The sequence below is a fragment of the Acinonyx jubatus genome, chromosome E2 (assembly GCF_027475565.1).
Source record: "Acinonyx jubatus isolate Ajub_Pintada_27869175 chromosome E2, VMU_Ajub_asm_v1.0, whole genome shotgun sequence".
Lineage (NCBI taxonomy): Eukaryota > Metazoa > Chordata > Mammalia > Carnivora > Felidae > Acinonyx > Acinonyx jubatus.
The window spans coordinates 26,207,085-26,229,550 of NC_069396.1; the positions used below are offsets into that span (position 1 = coordinate 26,207,085).

Sequence of the window (22,466 nt, forward strand, 5' to 3'; positions counted from 1 at the left end):
GGGGCAGAGAGAGAGAGAGAGAGAGAGAGAGAGAGAGAGAGACAGACTCTGAAGCAGGCTCCAAGCTCTGAGTTGTCAGCACAGAGCTGGAGGCGGGGCTCAAACTCACAAACCGCGAGATCATGACCTGAGCCGAAGTCAGACACTAACCAACTGAGCCACCCAGGTACCCCTCACAACTCATTATTTTTTAAAAATATTTACAGATGGGGCAGCTGGGTGGCTCAGTCTGTTAAGCATCCAACTTTAGCTCAGGTCATGATCTCTGGGTTTGTGAGTGTGAGCCCTGCTCAGGCTCTGTGCTGACAGGTCGGCATTTAAGGTCAGTGTTTAAGAGTCTCTTACAATTTGCCTCCCTCCCTCTCTGTTTGTAACTATTTTTTTTTCCCTTACCTTCCTCCATGGTCTTCTGTTAAGTCTCTCAAGATCCACATATGGGTGAAAACATATGATATCTGCCTTTCTCTGACTGACTTATTTCAGTTAGCATTATACCTTCCAGTTCCATCCACATTGCTGCAAATGTTGTGATTTCACTCTTTCTCATTGCCAAGTATTCCTTTGTATATATAAACACATGTTCTTTATCCATTCATCAGTTGATAGACACTTGGGCTCTTTACATAATTTGGCTATTGTTGAGAGTGCTGCTATAAACATTGGGGTACATGTGCCCCTATGCATCAACACTCCTGTATCCTTTGGATAAATTCCTAACAGTGCTACCGCTGGATCGTAGGGTAGTTCTACTTTTAATATTTTGAGGAACCTCCACACTGTTTTCCAGAGCAGCTGCACCAGTTTGCATTCCCACCAACAGCAAAAGAGGGTTCCCGTTTCTCCGCATCCTCGCCAGCATCTGTTGTTTCCTGAGTTGGTCATTTTAGACACTCTGACTGGCATGAGGGGTATCTCAGTGTGGTATAGATATTACTTAAAATAAATTAAAAAAATCTTAAAAAAGGAGAAAGGACTTCAGAGTGCAGGTGTAAGAAAGCTAAATCATTAGTCAATAGTTACTGCTTTTAGGTCTTTTTTTAATGTTTGTTTATTTACTTAAAGTTTATTTTTGAGGGAGAATGAGAGTAGGGGAGGGGCAGAGAGAGAAGAGGACAGAGGATCTGATGTAGGCTCTGCACTGACAGCAGGGAGCTCAATGCTGGGCTTGAACTTACAAACCATGAGATCACAACCTGAGCCAAAATTGGATGCTCAACTGATTGAGTCACCCAGATGCCCAAAACTTTTAGTTTTTAAATAAAGAAATAGCAGTATACACTAATAATCAATCAGCAGAAAAAGAAACCAAGGAATCTATCCCATTTACAATTGCACCAAAATCAATAAGATACACAGGAATAAACCTAGCCAAAGAGGTAAAAAAAAAAAAATCTGTACTCTGAAAATTATAGAACACTTATGAAAGAAATTGAAGAAGACACAAAGAAATGGGAAAATAGTCCATGCTCATGGATTGAAAGAACAAACATTGTTAAAATGCTTATACTCCCTAAAGTAATCTACACATCTAATGCAATCCCTATCAAAATACCACCAGCAGTTTTCATAGAGCTAGAACAAAAAAATCCTAATATTTGTATGGAACCACAAAATACCCCAAATAGCCAAAGCAGTCCTGAAAAAGAAAAGCAAAACTGGAGGCATCATGATTCTGGACTTCAAGCTATATGACAAAGCTGTAGTCCTCAAGACAGTATGGCACTGGCACAAAAACAGACACACAGATCAATGGAATAGAATAGAAAACCCAGAAATGGACCCACAACAGTATGGTCAACTAATCTTCAACAAAGCAGGAAAGAATATCCAATGTAAAAAAGACAGTATCTTCAACAAATGGTGTTGGGAAAACTGGACAGCAACATGCAGAAGAATGAAACTGGACCTCTTCCTTCACCATACACAAAAATAAATTCAAGATGGGGGCACCAGGTTGGCTCAGTCAGTTAAGTGTCTGACTTCAGCTCAGGTCATGATCTCACAGTTCATGAGTTCAAGTCTTGCATGGGGTGAGCATGAGTCCCTCTTAGGGTGAGTCTCATTTCTCTCTCTCTTTCTCTCTCTCTCTCTCTCTCTCTGCCCTCATTCACTTGTGCCCTCTCTTTCTCTCAAAAAAAATTTTTTTAATGTTTATTAATTTTGACAGAGACAGAGTATATGCATACACACACACGTTCAGACTCTCTCTCTCTCTCTCTCTCTCTCTCACACACACACACACACACACACACACACACACGTGTGTGTGTGAGTGCAGGAGGGGCAGAGAGAGAAGGAGAGAGAGAATTCCAAGCAGGATGTTTGCTTATTAGCACAGAACCTGATGAAGGGCTCAATCCCATGAACTGTGAGATTATGACGGGAGCCAAAATCAAGAGTCAGACACTTAACTGACTGAGCCACCCAGGTAACCCCCAAGTTTGATTTTTTTTAATGTTTATTTATATTTGAGAGAGAAGGAGAGTGAGTGGGGAAAAGGCAGAGAGAGAGAGACAGAGAGAGAGACAGAGAATCTCAAGCAGGCTCTGTGCTGATAGCACAGAGGGCTCTGTGGGGCTTGAACTCACAGACCGTGAGATCATGACCTGAGCCGAAACCAAGAGTCAGACACTTAACCGACCGACCCACCCAGGCGCCCCAGTTTGATTGTTTTTTAACTTACTATTTTTTGTTTTTTTTAAAAGAGAGAGAACACAAGCAGTGGAGAGGGGCAGAGGGAGAGAAAGAGAGAGAGAGAGAGAGAGAAAGAATGAGTCTTAAGCAGGCTCCACACTCAGCAGTCTGATGTGGGGCTCCATCCCATGGCCCTCATGACCTGAGCCCAAATCAAGAGTCAGATGCTATGGGGCATCTGGGGGGCTCAGTTGGTTAAGTGACCGACTTCAGCTTGGGTCATGATCTCATGGTTTGTGGGTTAGAGCCCTGCATCGGGCTCCGTGCTGACAGCTCAGAGCCTGGAGCCTGCTTCCGATTCTGTGCCTCCCTCTCTCTGCACCTCCCCTGATCGTGCTCTGACTCTCAAAAAATAAATAAATATTTTTTTTAAAAAAAGAGTCAGATGTTTAATGGACTAAGCCACCCAGGAGCCCTTAACTTAAAATTATTTTTTTTATGTTTATTTTTTGAGAGGAGGGGAGGGGTAGAGAGAGAGGGAGACAAAGGATCCAAAGTAGGCTCTGTGCTGACAGCAGAGATCCCCATGCGTGTCTCGAATTCATGAACCATGAGATTATGACCTGAGCCAAAGTCAGATGCTTAACCAACTTAGGCACCCAGATGCCCCAAAATTATTTTTAAGTAAGGGAAGTAAAAGTGGAACATCTATTACAAGGCCATGTTTGAATTGTAGTTTTGTTGCTTATTATGAGGATTTAGGCAGTTACTGAGACTTGATTTGATTTGAGCCTTGATTTTCTTTTTTTTTAATTTTTTAACGTTTATTTATTTTTGAGAGACAGAAAGAGACAGAGTGCAAGCAGGGGAGAGGCAGAGAGAGAGGGAGACACAGAATCTGAAACAGGCTCAGACTCAGGAGCCATGAGATCATGATCTGAGCCGAAATCAAGAGTTGGACACTTCATCAACTGAGCCACCCAGGTGCCCCGAGCTTTGTTTTCCTTATCCATATATTACAATATTTGTTGCAACAGCGACTGCCTGGCCCCCTCCTCCATTCTTTGATAACAATACAATTTGTTAAATAATAGAAAATATGTATATTGGCTTCTGCGCCCAATTTCTGGTACAAAGTTCCTAAAATCTTTGTAATTTCCTAAGTAATAAGGGCACCAGGAACAACTTTTGTTCTAATATTTGTTGTTTTACCCTGGTTCTTGACATAGAGCTCCTAAATCCCTTGGCATTCCTGGGTGATAGGAGTGTGGTTTGTTCTATGAAGTGATTATTGGCAGGTTCCTGGGTAACTTCAGCATAGGGGCTGGTGACCTGAAAGACCAAGCATGGCACTTTTAGCCCCACCCCCCATCCTCCAAGATGGAGAGAAGGGTTGGAGATTGAGTTAATGATCAGTTATGCCTGTATGATGAAGCATCCATAAAAAACCTAAAAGTATGTGGTTCAGAGAGCTTCTGGGTTGGTGAACACATCTACATGCCAGGAGGGTGGCACACCCCAAGTCCACAGAACAGAACCTCCTGCACTCAGGACCCGTGTTTACCTCCCTTCTGTGAGGCATTCCAGCAAATTATCTCCCCCTGAGGAGGGAGAGGTGGGAACCCTGATGTATAGCTGGTCATCACATTCAAGTGGAAGGGAGTGACGCCCCATCCCTCCAAGAGATTAGTGACAGAATTTGTGGCCATCTTTATCTACCACATAATCTGCAAAATATACATAAATATTTAGCTCAAAGTATTGCAAGAATCATGTCAGATTTGTAAGAAGTGTTTTCTTTATTATTATATTATTATTATATTAAGGGATAAATAAGTGTTTCATTGTTTTTATTCTTTTAGAGTTCTTATTTTTACATTTTTTTATGTTTATTTATTTTTGAGACAAAGAGAGACAGAGCATGAATGGGGGAGGGTCAGAGAGAGAGAGGGAGACACAGAATCTGAAGCAGGCTCCAGGCTCTGAGCTGTCAGCACAGAGCCCGACGCGGTGCTTGAACTCACAGACCGTGAGATCATGACCTGAGCCAAAGTCGGAGGCTCAACCAACCGAGCCACCCAGGCGCCCCTTATTTTTTTATTTTTTAAGTAAGCTTTAGGCCCTAGCTGGGACTTGAATTCATGGCAACCCTGAGATGAAGAGTTGTGTGCTCTACCAACTGAATCAGCCAGGTGCCCGATTGTTGTTATCCTTTTAAAAGGTCACATTTGGCATCAGAGAGTACTTAAATTAGGATGGAATTTTTCACTTAATAGGGTTTGCCTCAAAAAGTGCCTGGCTGTCTCAGTCAATAGGAATAGGCAACTCTAGCTCTCATGGTGCTGAGTTCAAGTCCCAAATTGGGCATAGAGCTTACTTTAAAAAAAGGCAGGAGCCGGGGTGGGGGTGGTGGTAGGAGGTTTGCCTAAGAGTTGAACTGTTGTGGTCCAGGCAGAAGTGACAATGACAGATGGCCTAGACCCAACAAAAGCACTGGAGGTGGAGATCAATGGAAAGATTGGAATACATTTGTAGGATAAGGATTAAACTTTGACCTTGACCTCCCCCGACCCCACCCCACGACCCCCAGCGTTTTCGTTTTTGTTTTTTAAGTGTATTTATTTATTTTGAGAGAGAGAGCACAGGAGCAGGGGAGGGGCAGAAAGAGAGGGGGAGAGACAGAATGTGAAGCAGGCTCTCCACTGTCATGGCAGAGCCTGTCTCAGGCCTCGAACTCACCAACCTGTGAGATCATGAGATGAAGTCAAGAATTGGTTGTTTACCCAACTGAGCTACCCAGGTTCTCCCCCCCCACCCCGTGTTAACCTTAATGATAAAATTGTCAGTCATTTTGCCAGCAAAATAGGTTTATTCAGGAACGATAGAGAATCGCAGTTCTGAACAAACAAGCCTGGCAAAACCAGAGCCAAGTCTAGAGAACAAGGTTTTACAGAGGAAGGTGGAGAGTTGGGACGGGCTGTTGTAAACTGAAAGTCCATTGGAGTAAACTGGGAGTTTGAAGTGTTGTGACTTCTCATTGGCTGAGTTGTGACAGTGTCTCATTGGCTGGGCTGTTGCTGGAGGAGGAGGAAATCTTTCTTCTTCCGGCTGGGGTGGTAAAGTATAGGTTTCCTCCAGTTGAGAATGCAAGGTCCGCCTCTTCGCGTTGGGGTCTGCAACTGAGGAGGTTGTGAGAGCTCCCCTTTCTGGCCTTATGACTCCATTTTAAATAAGGTTTCTTTATTCAGTTTCACACACGTTTCCCCATCTGGAAATGAGGCTCATATGAAAGATGTCAGCTGCTCTGAGATTCTGAATATTGTTCACTGTTAATCCTTTAGGAGGTCGCATAGCCAAGTGGCTAACGGTGCAGGCCCAGAAATGGCACCAGTCTGGGTTTGAATCTTGGCTCTGCCATTGACTGGCTGTGTGGCTCGGTTTCCCCATCTGTAAACTGGGAGTTCTCACAATAGTCCCTGCTTTACAGAGTTATGGTGAATAAGGAGACAATGAATGTAAAGGGCTCAGAGCAGGCCCTGGCACACAGTGAGCACTCCACTGAGATTAGACATCATCACTGTTACCATCAGGAGGGAGCGTCTTAGCATTTAGTTGTCTTTTCTGGGTTCAGGGCTTTGGAGCGGGAAACAGAAGGAGCAACTACCAGCTGAACAACGACACTCTGCTAGTTTGGTTACTACCACTGCCTCACTGGCAGCAGTAAGTCCTATCTCCTTCCCGTCCTTGGCACATGTACCTCTGAGGCAGGTTGCTTTCTGCTATCTGTAGGCCAGAGGTAAGCAATGCCACCAGGCAGGCCAGTTTAGACTGATCAGGGATAATTAATACAGCAGGAAATGGAGTGACTGCCACGTGGATGGAGGTGAGCCCCCGGGGCCCTGCCCTCACAGCCTGACTCTCCGGCTCTCTGCTCACAGCCTCTAGACTCCCCTCAACACCAGACTCTGAGAGGACACCTGCAAAATCTTCTACAACACAGAGGACAATGGCTTCAATGAGGTGAGTCACCCCTCTCCTCAGTGAGGGCTGTAGAGAGGGCAACTCTCTCCTCTTCAGCTGGCAGAGAGCAAAGGAAAAAGAGGAGCTCATAACCCCAATGCACAGTGTCCTTTCTCTCTCTCTCTCTCTCTCTCTCTCTCTCTCTCTCTCTCTCACACACACACACACACACACTCCCAATTCTATTTACAGCAATTCTGTGAGGCAAGCAGATAGGTGAGGTCACATTTTGTTTTAAAAAATCTTATTTGGGGGGCACCTGGGTGACTCAGTCGGTTGATCCTGAGACTTTGGGTCAAGTCATGATCTCACAGTTCATGAGCTTGAGCCCCACATTGGGCTCTGTGCTGACAGCACCCAGCCTGCTTGGGATTCTCTCTCACCCTTTTTCTCTGCCCCTCTCCTTCCTGTTCTCTCTCTCTCTCTCTCTCTCTCCTCGCCCTCTCCCTCTCAAAATAAATAAACATTTAAAAATAAATAATAAAAAATCTTATTTTGGGGGGATGGCAAAAATGGATGAAGGTGGACAAAAAGTAAAAATTTTCAATTATAAGATGAGTAAGTTTTGGGGATATAATATACAGCATGGTGACTACAGTTAATACTGTCTTGTATATTTGAAAGCTTCCAGTGGAGTAAATCTTAAAAGTTCTCACCATAAGAAAAAAAATATTTGTTAACTATGTGAGGTAATTAGTTGTTAACTAAACTTGTGGTAATCATTCCACAATATATATATATTTATTTATTTAAAAATTGTTTAGTTTATTTTTTTAAAGTAGGCTCCACACCCATCATGGGGCTCAAACTCACAACCCCAGGATCAAGAGTCACATGTTCCTCAGACTAAGCCAGCCAGGTGCCGCTTTCTTTTTGCTTTTTATTTTTTGAGAGAGAAAGAGCACAAGCAGGGGAGGGGCAGAGAGAGAATCCCAAGCAGGATCCATGCTGTCAGTGCAGAGCTCAACCACAACCTGAGCTGATATTGAGCCAGATGCTTATCTAACTGAGCCACCCAGACATCCCTCCTTTTGCTTTTTAAATTGCAAATGCAATATATTGTCCTTATTAAGAATTCAAACAAGGGGGGCCTGGGTGGCTCAGTTGGTTAAGCGTCAGACTTCAGCTCAGGTCATGATCTTGCAGCCCATGAGTTCAAGCCCCGTGTCGGGCTCTGTGCTGACAGCTCAGAGCCTGGAGTCTGTTTCAGATTGTGTGTCTCCATCTCTCTCTGCTCCTCCCCCACTCATGCTCTCTCTTTGTCTCTCAAAAATGAATATTTTAAAAATATTAAAAAAAAAGAATTGAAACAATACAAAAGTTTGATGTACTCCGGATTTAATTTTATTATTGTTTAGAATTCGCATTATTATGTCCATCTTGTAGACATGAAAACAAACTACCCTAAGGCTGTCCAGGCAGTAGGAAGCAGAGTGTGAACTAGAATTCAGTTTTTTGTGTCTAAGGGCAGGGTTGTTCAGGCTGTACAGCGCCTGTCAGGAGGACCCTGCCCCCTATCCTGGGTTAATCAGGAAGAAACTTACAAAGACCATGACAAAACACTCAACAGGCAGGCCCTGATCCACATCAGAGATAACATTCACTCCGTTGGGTGAGATAGGACTGTCCTCAATTTCCCCTGCAGTATATACCACCACCCCACACCTGTCTCTCCCACCTAACAGGGTGTGCATATCTAAATACAAATAAGTAAGAGTCTAGAGGTAACTCTGAATTGACTCTGATTTCATTAGGAAAGTGATTCATGGGGGTACCTGGGTGGCTCAGTCTGCCGAGCATCGGACTCTCTCTCTCCCTCTCCCTCTCTCAAATAAAACACACACACACACACACACACACACACACACACAAAGAAAACATTAAGAAAAAAAAAAAAGAAAGAAAGTGATTTATGCAAACCACAGCACTCTGATTTTTCTTTTTTTAAGTAGGCTTTACACCCAACGTGGGGCTTGAACTCAGAACCCTGAGATCAAGAGTCACATGCTCTGTTGACTGAGCCAGCTGGTTCCCCAGTGCTGTATGATTTTTTTAACCAAAATAAGTAGCAGACCTCACCAGGAATGGTAACAACTCAGAGGAGATGGCTGCCTCACCACAGTGTTTCTGCCTCTGCTTCCTGTGCTGGTGCTGGGCCCTTGGGTTCTGATTTACCATTGCAGGAACCCAAAAATCCGAAGTACCTCGCATCTTCATTTATTTTATTTTTTTATTTTTATCTTTTATTTACTCACAATTTCATTTGATCATTGACAAAGGATTATTGTATACAGGGAACTGTTGCAGGTCACCAAATTTTGGTTTTCAAACAAGAATTAACACTTCAGGAGCATTTACCGGGTACTCTAGCTCAGATTTCTGCCAAGAAGTTTGGCAGCCATTCAGCCTTGCAAAGTTCCTGCTGCGCATGCCCAGGTGGAAATAGGTGGCAAGTTATAAGGAGTGACAATAGGTGGGAGAAGAGGACCAGAGAGCCCTTGCCTCTGTCTGAATGAGCCAAATTTTAAAAAATAAATTGTGGGGGCACCTGGGTGGCTTAGTCAGTAAACGTCCAACTCTTAACTTCGCTTCCGGTCATGATCTCACATTCCTGGGTTCCAGCCTCGCATGGACTCTGTGCTGATGGCGCGGAGCCTGCTTGGGATTCTGTCTCCCTCTCTCTGGCCTTCCTGCTTGCTCTCTCTCTCTCTCTCTCTGAAAATAAATAAAAATAAACTTAAAAAAAAAATAGGGCACCTGGGTGGCTGAGTCAGTTAAGGGTCTGACTTTGGCTGAGGTCATGGTCTCAGAGTATGTAGGTTTGAGCCCTGTGTCGGGCTCTGTGCTGTGTCTCCCTCTCTCTCTGCCCCTCCCTGGCTCGCATTCTGTCTCTCAAAAATAAATAAATGTTAAAAAATGTTTAAATCATACATACATACATAAATAGTGAACTCTGTCCCCTAGATCAGAATAGAGCCCACTGGCTTGTCCGAGCTGACTGGTACTTGGTAACCATCTATCTGGGGAAAGGTTGTAGTGGTACCTGCAGCTTCATGCAGGTGTTCCCCAGGGGCAGCTCCAAGAGGCCAGAGGGCACAAGCTCAGGTCTCACATGCCCTACTGGAAGTTTTCATCATGTTGGGTGTCAATGTAATTAGACCCTGTGCCAGAAGTACAGTATATTGTGATTAAACCCTTAATCCTGGAAAGATCTTGGACTGATTCCTCTCTGCTGGTCCTGGAGGTTTATGGCATGATTCAGGGCATTGGTTTCAACACCCTCAACCTCTAGTCACCCTGCCGGGGGCGGGGAGGGGGGGCACGGAGGATGGCACAAGGCTACAAGGGGCATTATGCTGGCAACACACACAAGCAACCTCTTCTGAAGGTGCCAGTTCCACATGGCCACCCCAGTAAGTGGTTGGTCAGGTGGGGTGCGAGACAGTGAGAGCCATGCCTTGCGGTCTGGAGATCGTTATTATAGGCATCGCTTTTCTCCACCTCTGCAACTAGTCCAGTCCACCATCATCTGTTGCCTGGACTATTATAATATCCTTCTAATTTGGTGATTCTGAAGTCACTGCCTCAGCCTCTCCAGTCAACTTAGTAGTCTTTAAGTTTTAGCAAGCACCTTTAGCCCATGTGATTGGTTAACTTTCTTTGTATATCTAAGTATAAGGTTATATCTATAACCTTTCTTTGTATATCTATACATCACGCGTTGTTTCCTCGAAAGACTTGGAACAAACCCTCTTGCACAATACCAGGACACAACCTCTGAATACAGAGATAACATCCGTAGCTGGCACCACTGAGTGTGCACGTGGTCAAGCAGTGTCACCGACCACTGTGCTCCCCTTTTACTGATTAACTGCCCTGAAGTTCCTTTAAAAATCTTTGGGCCAGGCAGAAACCTCAGAGTTGATTTTTGGACAAGAGTCCACTTTCTCCCCAGGTGCCTGGCCTCCTGAATAAAGCTCCTATTCGTTGCCAATCAAAATTCTTCTCTTGAGTATTGGCTTTTTGAGCGAAGGGCCACCCAACTTGGGCTTTTTGGTTGCAAATTTCTGCTGCCACCCTTGTTTTCCTGTAGTCTCCTGTCCTTGCAATCATCTTTTACTCTTTTTTTTTAAGGTTATTTATTTATTTTTGGGGGGGGGCAAGAGCAGGGGAGAGGCAGAGAGACATGGGGCTCAAACTCACGAACCGCGATATCAAGACCTGAGCTGAAGTTGAACGCTTAACCAACTGAGCCACCCAAGGACCCCTGCAACAGTCTTTTAAAACTCGTCATCCTCAGCTCAAAATCCTCTATGGCTTCTCTTCTTACTAGAGGAAAGCCGAGGTCCTCACCTTGAATGACAGGCCCCACAGTCCTATTCTCTGTGACCTCCTGTTCTACCACCCTCCTCCTCCCTGTCCACCACCTCAGCTCTGCTTCATTTTCACCTACAGACTCAGCAGATGTCAGCCTCAGGGTCTATGTGCTTCCTGGTCCCTGGCCTGGAACCCTTTGCCACTAGATGCCTGCATGGCTTCCTCCCTCAGCTCCTCAGGTCTCTGCTCAGATCCTAGTCAGAGATCTCCTCAAACAAAAATAAGTGCCCACCTCTTTGTCACTCCAGCAACTTGTTCTGCTTCATTACTTGTCACAGCACTTTGATTGCCTAGTGTGCTTGCTTGATTTATTGTTTATATATGTATGTATGTATGTATGTATTATTGTTTATCCCCCTGTCCCTCCCTGTTTTGTTTTTAATTTTTTTTTCATGTTTATTTATTTTTGAGGGGCACCTGGGTGGCTCAGTCAGTTAAGCGGCTGACTTTGGCTCAGGTCATGATCTCACGGTTTGTGGGTTCAAGCCCCACGTTGGGTTCTGTGCTGGCAGTGCAGAACTGCTTGGGACTCTCTCTCTGCCCCTCCCCTGCTCATGCTCTTTCTCTCTCTCCCCCTCTCAAGATAAATAAATAAAACTTTTTTAAAAAGTTAAAAAAAAAAAAAAAGAAAGAAATGGATCAGGGGTATAAAGCATAGAAAAAGTTTGTGGGATTCCAAACAAAAAGAACATCTCTATGGGATTCACTGAGTCTGGGGGGACTGGGCGTGGAATAATGGAATGGAGGGAGGGAATATCTGAGGCTCTCTACCACATAACCCCTTCCTACACTTAACACTCGCTGCCTCCAGCCTCCGAATGGTCCCATCCGTGGGGTGCCTGAGTGCATCCATGCCCCATCCTGTACTTGCAGCCAAACCAGAATTACCTGAGGCAGGGACTCACTCCGTGCCTGGGGACTGTGCAGGTGAACCCGAGGAGATCCAGCAGCCACCGGTAAAGTCACTACAGCGAGGCTGTGACCCCACAGTCAGGGAGAGACAGGCCAGAGACCATGGGGATTAAATGTAGGGCAGGAAAGGGGCGCCTGGGTGGCGCAGTCAGTTAAGCGTCCGACTTCAGCCAGGTCACGATCTCGCGGTCCATGAGTTCGAGCCCCGCGTCAGGCTCTGGGCTGATGGCTCGGAGCCTGGACCCTGTTTCCGATTCTGTGTCTCCCTCTCTCTCTGCCCCTCCCCGTTCATGCTCTGTCTCTCTCTGTCCCAAAAATAAATAAAAAACGTTGAAAAAAAAATTAAAAAAAAAAAAAATAAATGTAGGGCAGGATGTTTGCACACTGTTACAATCCCAGCACCTGTACAGTGTCAGGAACACTGTAAGTACTCAAATATTTGTTGAAAGAAGCAATGGTTGAGGGAGAGGCAGCTGTTCGATTGGAAGCAGAGGACATGGAGGTGAGGGCCCTAGGGTCCAGGAAGAGGATGTGGGATAGAACTGTCATCCTGGGGGAGCAGGTAGGCCCATATCTAGGAGCAGTTTTTGGCTAATTGAAAAGGGCCCCAAGGGAGTCCCAGTTCCTAGCTCTTCTCCCCTCAGCTCCCAGGTTAGGTCTCAGTACCAGAGGCAGCATGTGACGGGGCCCATTCTGCTGGAAGTTGCGGCAAAATGACCTTTGTGCCCTTTTGTCTACACGGGGGACACTAACCTGGCCTGCGATTTCCTGGGTGGGGAGAGGTTTGTGGAGGCCCTGAAGTAGCAGGTGAGGAAGCCTGGGTCAGAGTGGAGCGCTGAGGTCCTTTGTTCTTCCGGAAATCAGCAGCCTGGGAAAGAGGGGCTTCCAGTACCCCTCCAAAATGGGGGCTGCCCCCCCCCCCCCCCATACATCTGCCTGGGAGAAGAACCGTCAGGTAGGCAGGGCTGGAGAGATCAAAGGCCAAAAATTTCTTCCTTCCTTTTGGAAACAAAGAAGGAGACCTTGTCCCTCGAGCTATCTAAAAAGCTATCTAAAACCGAGGAGAGATAACTTCTTTCCAAAAGAAGTTCATTAGCATTTAAATATGCACCAATCTCTCCATCTTAAAAAAACAAAACCGAACAAAAACCTCTCCTCTCCCTTCCAGCTACGTCTCCCACTCAGATCTGGCTTCTCCCCCCCTCATTCCACAGAAATGGCTCTCTCCAAGGTCACCATCAGCCCGGTCACACAGCCTGATGCCTTGTCAATCCCTTCCTTGCTGGACTGCACAAAAACACAGAGTCTCTCAGTGCTCTGGCTTCTGTGATTCTGTGACCTCGCTTAGCCTCTACTCGTCCTCATCCTCTTGGGCTAGGCTGTCCCGAGGCTCTTCCCTCCTTAACTGTGAATGGAGGTACCTCTTCTCAGGGCCTTGAGGCCTCTGCTCTCCGAAGTCTCCCCCACAGCAGCCCTTCTGCCAGAGACTTCAATCCCCAACAGCAGTCTGTCTCCCAACTCCTTGTCCTGCAGCCTTAGCCCAGGGGTCTCTCAATCTGTCCTCTTGGGTGATTCACAGGCACCTTGAACCCACCATCACTCCTCCATTGTTCCTGCTTTGTGGGGGTGAGTCACCTGGGGCAGACTTAACTTTTTCCTCCCTCACCTTTCATAGGTAGGTTGCCAAAGCCCCACACTTTTATCTGCCTTCCCTCTGGTGGCCTCACTTCCCTCTGATGCTCTACCCAACGTCCCCCCCCCCCCCCCTCCTTTGGGGTAGCTTCCTGGTTAGCCTCCTAGTAACTTCTCTGGCTGGGCACCCGCCCTTTCTCCTTGGTACAGTCAATGTGACCTTAAAACAATGCACATATTAGTATGTCACCTGTTCTACCCCACCCTTCAAAGGTTTCCAGAGCCCTTAAGGATAAAGGGCTGAGCAAGGCTGCTCTAGCAGGTCTCCAGCTACTTCTCTCAACTCCAGCTCTCCGGGCCTTTCAGTTCCTCAAAGATGTCCACAGACGCCAGTGTCATCTCTGTAAGGCTTGGGTCTTTGTTGGGATGCAAACTCTCTCTGCCACTCTATCCAGAGAACTCCTACTCCTTCCACATCCTTAGAGAATGCTTGAATGCCTACACTGGGTTATGGACTCCCCAAAGCTTCCTGTGCTTCCCCATTTATTAACATTTATTATACTTGTAATTCTTTGTTTGACAGTTGGCTTCTCTGTTAGCCTGCGAGCAACATCAGCCAGCACCTGAAGGGCCTGTACTCTTCTGAGCTACAATCTAGGGCATGGTGGATGTCTAACCAATGGTTATTTGTGGAAGAAATGAAAGTTCTGCCCTTGTGATGGAGGGGCAGTGGCTGTAGAGCTGGGAGAGTTACTGGCTCATAAGTACGTGATGCTCTAGCCAGAAATACCCTCAGAGCTGGTAGCTGTGAGAGGAAACCCAAATAGGGGTCGGTTGGTCTGAGGGTTACTTTAAGGAGGAGCCTCTTTGCAGAGGCTAAAGAAAACACAGTTGCTGAGTGACCCACTTCTTTGGTCTCCTAGATAGTGAGCCACTACCTGATATTGGAACAAATAGGCTGCTGGCTTCTGTAAAGAATATGAGATCTCATTCCTCAGAATCAAGGTGGGGCCACCCAACTCCTAACCAGTGTCTCACCAAAACCTGCACAGGGGAGGTGACTCAGGACTCAATCTGGGCTAGGTCCTCCTGGGGGTAGGGAGGGAAGCTCTTCACCCTTCAACAGTGAAGGGTGCCAAATGGGACCCAGCCAGAAAGAACCAAGTTCCTGGCTTGAGACCCCGGGACTTGTTCTGGACTTAAAGACAGCTGTGGTTTGGGGACCTGAGAAAAGTGGATGCAGTTAGAAGCCCCATAGCTTGGAGAATATAATTAGGAAGACTGAGGTTAGGGTCATAAAGTCCCCATTCAAATACCACCTTCCCCAAGAAGCCCCCAAACATCTCCAGTGATCTCCCCTGTTTCTCTATCCAGGCCTCTATAGCATAAGAAAAAAAAAAAAGTTAGTACTTTTTCTGCTAAAAAAAAAAAAAAGTTAATATAAAACTTCAACTCTGGAGCAGTGCTTTTCAAAGTTTAAAACATATCAGAATCACTAGGAGGGTAGCCTGGTGGGCTCTAGCCCCAGGGTGTGGGATTCTGTAGATCTGGGCTAGAGTGTAAAGGAGTGTGTTTTGGGGGGCACCTGAGTGCCTCGGTCAACTGAGCGTCGAGAGCGTCTTGATTTCAGCTCAGGTCATGATCCCAGGGTCATGGGATTGAGCCCTTCATTGGGCTCTGCACTGAGTGTAGAGCCTGCTTAAGATTCTCTTTCTCTTTCTCTCTCCCTCTCCCCCGCCCCCTGCTCATACACACACACTCTCTCTCTCTCTTTCTAATATAAGAATAATAATAAATCTTAAAAAAAAAAAAGGGGGGGGGTGCCTGGGTGGCTCAGTTTGTTGAGCATCCAACTTTGGCTCAGGTCATGATCTCACAGTTCGAGCCCCATGTCAGGTTCTGTGCTGACAGCTCAGAACCTGGACCCTGCTTTGGATTCTTTGTCTCCCTCTCTGTCTGCCCCTCCTCTGCTCACTCTCTGTCTCTCAAAACTATAAACATTAAAAAAAAAAAAAAAAAAGAATGTGTATTTCTAACAAGTTCCCAGATGGAGTTGCTGCTGCTGCTGAGGGAACTCCATTGTGAGAACCATTGCTCTACAGAAACGTACTAGCCAGATAACTGGTACTAATGATTTGACCTTTCTTTTCAAAGGGCTCAGGTGTCCTAGTGCTCCAATACCAACCTGTTCAGGCTCTGGAGATGTTCAAAAGCTTCCTGAAGAATTGTGATCTTCCTCATATGTGGGTTAGGTTCCCCAAAGGCTGGGTCTTCCCATACACCCAATCTGCTTCTCTTGAGGTGCCTCCCCTTCCAAGCACTCTCACTGCCCTTCTCCAAAGCTCTATGCTGCTATCGCCAAAGTAGTGAAATCTGGGAAGAGGAAAAGGGGGAAGACAAAAAAGGTCTACGTGAGGAGGATGGACAAGTAGGCTGCTCCTGGAATTCTCCAGAAGCTGCCGGGTTCCAGTGAAGGTTCTGCCTCTAATTTGCTACTTGACCTTAATAGAGACACTAAGCTCTTCTGAGTCTCTATTTTCGCATCTGCAAAGTGACAGGAAACTTTCTCTGGCTCATATCCTGACTCCTAGAGCTGATGGGAGGGATCAAATTCTTGCCAGCGATTTAGAAAAAATAAACCTTAACACAAGTTGCATTTTGAGAGGCTTTCTCACTTAAAGGTAACTTTGAAAGCCATTTTTCTACACCTCTACCTACCCCCCTCCCCTTTTGAACAGATGTATCTATTTGTCTATTGTCTATATCGAGATAGCAGGATTAGGTGTTGTATATGATCAACAGCCTATTAAAAAGAAGTGATTCTCTGGAGTTGACTCTCTTCAAGAGTTTTTTAAAGGCACCTGGGTGACTCAATGAGTTAAGTATCCTACTTCGGCTCAGGTCATGATCTTACCCTTCAGAGTTCAAGCCCCACATTGGGCTCTGTGCTGGCAGCTCAGAGCCTGGAGCCTGCTTTGGATTCTGTGTCTCCCTCTCTCTCTACTCCTTGCTCTCTCTCTCTCTCAAACATAAATAAACTTCAGGAAAAAAAAGTAAAAAAAAAAGAGCCATTCATTCACTTATTCCATATTTATAGAGCACCTACTATGAGCCCATCACCATGCTGAGGCAGATAGCTAAAAATTAAACAGCCTAAAATGCAGGTAAACATATCGCCATCCCAAAGTGATGATATTGGGAGGTGGGGCCTTTAGGAAATGATCAAGTCATGAGGGTGGAGCACTTACGAATGAGATTTGTGCCCTTACAAAAGGAATCCCAGAGAGTTCCCTTGCCTCTGCCACCATACAAGGTTACATCAAGAAGATGGCCATCTAGGAGCACCTGGCTGTATTTGGAAGAGGTTAAATTTCTGATGTACTTATGCCCTAGAGCGGGAAGTATGCAGTGCTGAAGAGGAGTTTGGAGGACAATCCCCAATTTATTGCCCACCCCTTCTCCTGTTCAGGACACGGTTCAAGTTTACATCTCTAAGGTCCCTGAAATGATAGTAGAGATAAATGTTAGGTAAAAAAAAAATGTTAAGTCTACCTGAAACCATTATGACACTGTATCTTAACTAACTTGGATTTAAAAAAAATTTTCTTTAAAGCAATTATAAATATGAAAAAAGAATGTTAAGTCTACATTGGGGCTCAGATAGTGCCCTGAGAAGTCTGTAATACAAAATGAACTATCTGCCAAGGCAGGCACCCAGATGGGTGAAGGAAAAAGAGTTTGAGCTAAAAGTCCAGCGTACAGACAACCACTTCAATCATTAGGTCTGTAATCAGAGAGGACACAGAAAATTAGAGCAGAGTCACAGACTTTGTCCAGCTCAGAGTTCTATCAGTAGTCCTAAGGTTCACTCATCTGCCTGGACCCCAGGCATATTTCTTAGACCTGCCCTAATTTGTGTGCAAGCATCCATTTAGATAATTCTAAAGTATCCATGAACCAGAGGCCATGCTGTGTGGCCTTTCCTGTTCCTTCCGAGCTTCTTCTGTGTTCTCTCATGAAAAGAGACGGGGGGATTAACAACCTTAAATTAAGTCAGAAGCTCCTACACAGTCCTAGAACAAATTTCCCATTAAGGATAGGATCTAGTAATTCAAATGCAAACTCAACTGGAAAACACCAAACACACAGCAGTATTTTCAGGACCTGTATCACTAATTTATAACACCCTGTCAGATTTTATATATATATATATATATATATATATTTTTTTTTTTTTTTTTTTTTTTTTTTTGGTTTGGAAACTATCTGGTTGCTAATGGGCCATTGAACATTACAGCTGGGAGGTTACCTGGGCAGGGGTTTTTCCAAACAATGACTAAGAGCATGGTGCCCGAGAATATGAGCCCTGAAATCAGACAGGTTGGGTTTCAACACTTGCTCTGCCATTGACTAGGTATGTGACCTCCAGCGAGTGACTCAGCTTCTCTAAGCCTTGGTTTTATGATCTGTAACATGGGGTAAATAACTCAATCTGTACCTCACAGGGTCCTGAGGTGTGGATGGGATAAAGTATGTAAAGTTGTATTTTTAGAATATATTGGCTGATCAAAGAAACCTATGCACACATAAGAATTCCAGCACCCCACAGTAGGTCCTTGGCTTCTTAGAAGTCAAAAGTGCACAACCGGGGAGCCATGTAATCTTGCCCGATATCCTCAGAGTAGTGAAGAAGGAAAGAACTGGTCCAGGGAAGGGAATGACCCTCCCAAGGTTACACAGAAAGTTAGGGGTACAACCTGGTTTAGGACTTGAGTTTCAGAACTTCTCAGTGAGTTTTTTGCAGTGTGCTTCCCTGGACACACTGCCCTCAGGGTAGAGCCACCAAAGTGATACCAAAGCATGGGTGCTTAGGGAGTCAGGAGCTTTGCTGCTAGGCAGTGGTGATGGGCTGGAAGGAGATCAGAACTTAGGGTTGGGCTGTCAGGGAGCTGCTCTGGATAGGACAGAGAATCCCAAGGTAGTCAACAGTACTGTAAATTGAATTTACTGAACCATCTGATAAACGGCACCGAAAAAGGGGAACATGAAGTAGTAAGTCTTGTATTTCTGCTTGCTTTTTTGTTGTTGTTGTTGTTCACCCTTCTTCCAAGCACCTAAACATATATAGTTCGCACAGATCTTTTTTTTTTTTAATCTTTTTTTATTTTTGAGAGACAGAGAGAGACACAGCCTGAGCAAGGGAGGGGCAGAGAGAGAGGGAGACACAGAATCCGAGGCAGGCTCCAAGCTCTGAGATGTCAGCACAGAGCCTGATGTGGGGCTGGAACTCATGAGAACTCAAGAAACTGAGATCATGACCTGCCGCTTAACTGACTGAACCACCCAGGCGCCCCACAGATCTAAAAGTCTCAAAGTCCTTTGTCTTCTAGGTAAATTTGCCTCAACTGATTGCAACCCAATTCCGTAAGGTTTTTGTTTCCTGACACTTAGGTTTCCTCCTCCAGGCTATTTTGGTAAACAATTAAGAGTTTGTAAAATTCTTCCAGAGCTTGGGATGCACAATTAATTGGGGGGTGAAGGATCAGAAGAAGACGGCTGAGGAAAGAGGCCAGGTGAGTAATTAACAGCTGGCTGAAGTGTTCTGTTTCTAAATATGTTTTGAACCCTAGGACACATAATTGCTGAGTGATTTAGTGAATCTTTTGTGAAGGTCTCTAGTAAAATAGTTTGGGCATGATTTCCTACTATGTTTTTCAGTAAAATGAAAAAGTACACCAGGTCAATCTCCTTTACTTTTTACAGTTGGTAAACATTCTATAAGGTCTCTCCAGTTCTAGTAGGGATGGAAGCCACCCAGAATTCTTGACAACACACAGTTGAAGGACTTTGATCTCCAGGCTATTGTGTGAATCCTGCAGGTACTTGACTAAGTCAAGGCAGGTCAGGTCCTCAGGAGTGGTATTAATGTGTTATTTCCAGGGTAGGGACTGCAGTGGGCTTTAAGAATGTCCTGGAACAGTCTCAATATAAAGTAGCAAGTGATTTTTCTGGCAGAGACAGGCTGAAGTGGGGAAAGGCAACTCAGTTTTCTGTCAACTTACCTTATTTTAGGAGATCTATGTTTGAGGACTGAACTAGTCGTAGAATTACAGAGTTAACCTTAGATAGTTGACCTTTATGGCTATCAGTCTCTTTTCTAAAAAAGAAAAAATGTAAATTATACAAAAAAGACATGAATACATCTGCTTTGTAAACAGTTCAAATAGTGTGGTAATGTAGAGAATAAAAAGCAAAAGTTCCCTTTACCCTTCTTCATTTTACTTCCCTCCCAAGGGATAACCACTAGTGTCAGTTTGGTAGGGACGTATATCTTTCCAACCCCCCCCCCCATGTTTATTTATTTATTTTGAGAGAGAGAGAGAGAGAGAGCCCAAGCAGGTGAGGGGGAGAGGAAGAGGAGGGAGGGAACCCAACGTGGGGCTTGATGTTAGGAACCATGAGATCATGACCTGAGCAGGTATCAAGAGTCAGATGCTCAACCGACTGAGCCACCCAGACGCAGCTCCAAGCCTTTTATGCATTCAGTTATATGTAAATATAGACAGTTAATTTTTTCCTACACAGATGGTAACGTAATGATTATGCTATTGTTTTTTCTATTGTACACCTTTTTAAATTTAACAATAAATCTTGAGGGGCTTCTGGGTGGCTCAGCTGGTTGAGCATCTGACTTTGGCTCAGGTGATGATCTTCGGATCATGAGTTCGACCCCCACATTAGGCTCTGTGCTGATAGCTTAGAGCCTGCTATGGATTCTGTGTCTCACTCTTTCCCTGCCCCTGCCCCACTCATGCTCTTTCTCTGAAAAATAAACATTAAAAAAAAAATTAAAAAAAAACCCAGTAAATCTTGGAATCATTTCATTGAAGTACATATAGATTTGCCTCATTCTTTTCAAAAACTAAATAGTATTCCATTGTATGAATGTAGCATACATTTATTTAACCTGTTCTCTATTGTTTCCAATTTTGAGAGGCCCCATAAACAATGTGTCAGTGAATTTTTATACATTCATATCTATACAAATTTGCAATGTTCACCTGTGGAATAAATTCCTAGACATGGAATTACTGGGTCAGTGGGCTTATGCGCTTTCAATTTTGATAAACTTGGCTAAAATGCTATCCACAGATGTTTTAGCAATTTTATACAGCAACACTGTATACAAAGATTTATTCCTCATCCTTGATATGTTTGAGGGGTCTTTTACCACTAACATTATAATGTTATAAGTCTATTTCCTGATTTTTCAGCATTCATTTGTTTGTGTGTCTACCATGTGCTAGGTACTGTGCTAGGTGTTGGGAATACAGCAATAAACGAGACTGAAACAGCCCTTGCCCTAGCTGCATGTGGGGTTCCTGTATTTCATACAGTTGCTTGAAAACATAAGACAATGAGTAAATGTTTGCTAAAAGAGTTGGCCTCCAACCAAGGAAAGGCAGATGTCAAAAAGTATTTTTAGGACATTATGTTAAGTGAAAGAAACCAATCACAAAAAGACAAATACTGCATGATTCCACCTATATAAGATATCTAAAGTAGTCAAACTCTTAGAAAGTACAATGGTGGTTGTCAGGGACTGGAGGGAGGAAATCGGGAGTTGTTCAACTGGTATACAATTTCAGTTTTACAAAATGAAAAAGTTCTAGAGATCAGTTGTATGACAATGGGCATATATTTAACACTACTGTACAGAACATTAAAAAAATGGTTAAGATGATAAATTTTATGTGAAGTGTTTTTTATCACGATTTTAAAAAGGGTATTTTTAGACACAAAGGGTAGTATGAAACAGATGGCTAGGAGACAAGCTACTGAGTCTAGCCTAGGAGGGAGTGATGAGGATAGGTATTTTTTCCAAAGGTAGCGAAAACCAACCAGTCAACACTTCCTTCCCGGTCCTCCTACTTTTGTCTGGGAATAGGTGACTATAAAATCTTATAGTCTGCTATAGACAAATCGCAGCAAAATATAGGTTTCTATGCTTTTTCTCCGGAGAGCCTTTCTGATAGGTATCCTTTCTGATACCCATTACAGGGAATAAGCTAAAAAGAGAACTTTGCTTCCTATGTCTCTGTAAGAGATCTCTTTTTCAATAGGCAGAACTACATAGAAGACAAAGTTCTGATGAAAGCGAAGCAAATTAGGACCAAATGGGGGACTACATTCTCCAGCACACACTGCTCTCTTGGGACGCAGTCAGTGACGGAAAAAGACGCGAAATTTTTGCGACAGGAATGGGGCGCGCGGATGAGGGACGACTACATATCCCAGAAAGCAAAGCGCCATCACTCGTTACAGTCTGGCTTGCTTCTTGCTAGTTGGCGTTCTCAGCCAAAGGAACGCGAGGGGAGGGGAACGTCGCCCCGCAGCGTACCGGACTTGACACTTGGAAAGAAGAGAAAGGAGAGTGGGGGAAAGTGTTTTACCGTAACTCAAAGTAGTTCCCGCGCAGGGAGGTGAGGGTTTGTGGGCCCCCTCCCTTATTTATTGTTTCTCGGAGGCAATCCCAGGCCCTTATTGGTGGAAGACCTCGAGGGCAGGTGGGAAGTCCATGAAGCCCCAAATCGAAGTTATCTGCGTCTCTCCATTGGTCTTCCTCTCGAGCGCAGGCGCGAGAGCGCCGACTCCAGTCCCAAGGGACGGGTGAGCGGCAATTGGCCAAAACCCGCGAAGTAGGAGTCCGGATTGGTAGTTGCTAGCAGGAGCCTGGTTTCTTCCTTGACTTCTGCAAGTGATAGTGTGTGATTGGTTTAAATCCGCGGGCACCTCACGGTGATTGGGCGGGAGCCACGGGCTGGGTACGATCATTGGCTGGTGCTGGGTCCATCCCTCCTCGGGCGGGCAGCGAATGATGAAATGGGAAC

General features: G+C 44.9%; 1 long non-coding RNA gene across 4 annotated transcripts; it reads right to left on the reverse strand.

The window, feature by feature from the left end:
* Positions 1-5,494: 5,494 nt before the first annotated feature.
* LOC106977020 (uncharacterized) lies at positions 5,495-22,458 on the reverse strand. Of its 4 annotated transcripts, XR_008293581.1 has the most exons (5): positions 22,029-22,458; positions 19,638-19,732; positions 15,761-15,948; positions 12,327-12,811; positions 9,376-12,078 (listed from the first exon to the last, which is right to left on the reverse strand). It is a non-coding gene; the product is annotated as an uncharacterized LOC106977020 (long non-coding RNA). The 4 variants fall into 4 exon arrangements; XR_001430593.3 differs by lacking the exons at positions 9,376-12,078; positions 12,327-12,811 and adding an exon at positions 5,495-5,807 and having other exon boundaries at positions 22,029-22,336; XR_008293580.1 differs by lacking the exons at positions 9,376-12,078; positions 12,327-12,811 and adding an exon at positions 5,495-5,813 and having other exon boundaries at positions 22,029-22,336.
* Between the last annotated feature and the right edge of the window lie 8 nt (positions 22,459-22,466).